Raw genomic sequence first — 347 nt, forward strand, 5'->3', positions numbered from 1 at the left:
CCGGTGTGGCCCTCCTTGCCGCAGAGCTGGCAGATGGGTTTATCGTCGTTGTAGTTCTACCAGGGGCGCCCGCTGTTGTTGTTGTTGCCACGGTTGCGGCCGCTCCCGCGTCCTTGGCCACCACCGTCGCAGTTGAAACAGCCACGGCCTCCACGTGTAGCCGTGTTAGCAGATGAACCGGATCCACCGTGCAGGAGATCCATCCGCTGTTCCCAGCTCACTAGCTGGGTGTAGAGCTCGCCCAAAGATAGCGGCTCCGTGCGGGCCGTGACAACCGAGACAATCGGATTAAAATCCATGTCAAGTCCGGCTAGTACATAGGAGATGATCTCTTCATCTTCAAGACG

At 58.5% G+C, this 347-nt stretch overlaps 1 non-coding gene across 1 annotated transcript; it reads right to left on the minus strand.

Annotated features, from left to right (window-relative positions):
• Positions 1–210: 210 nt before the first annotated feature.
• LOC136455745 (small nucleolar RNA Z247) lies at positions 211–347 on the minus strand. The gene has a single exon (XR_010759218.1). It is a non-coding gene; the product is annotated as a small nucleolar RNA Z247 (small nucleolar RNA).

This window comes from Miscanthus floridulus, chromosome 5, assembly GCF_019320115.1.
Source record: "Miscanthus floridulus cultivar M001 chromosome 5, ASM1932011v1, whole genome shotgun sequence".
NCBI classification, from domain to species: domain Eukaryota; kingdom Viridiplantae; phylum Streptophyta; class Magnoliopsida; order Poales; family Poaceae; genus Miscanthus; species Miscanthus floridulus.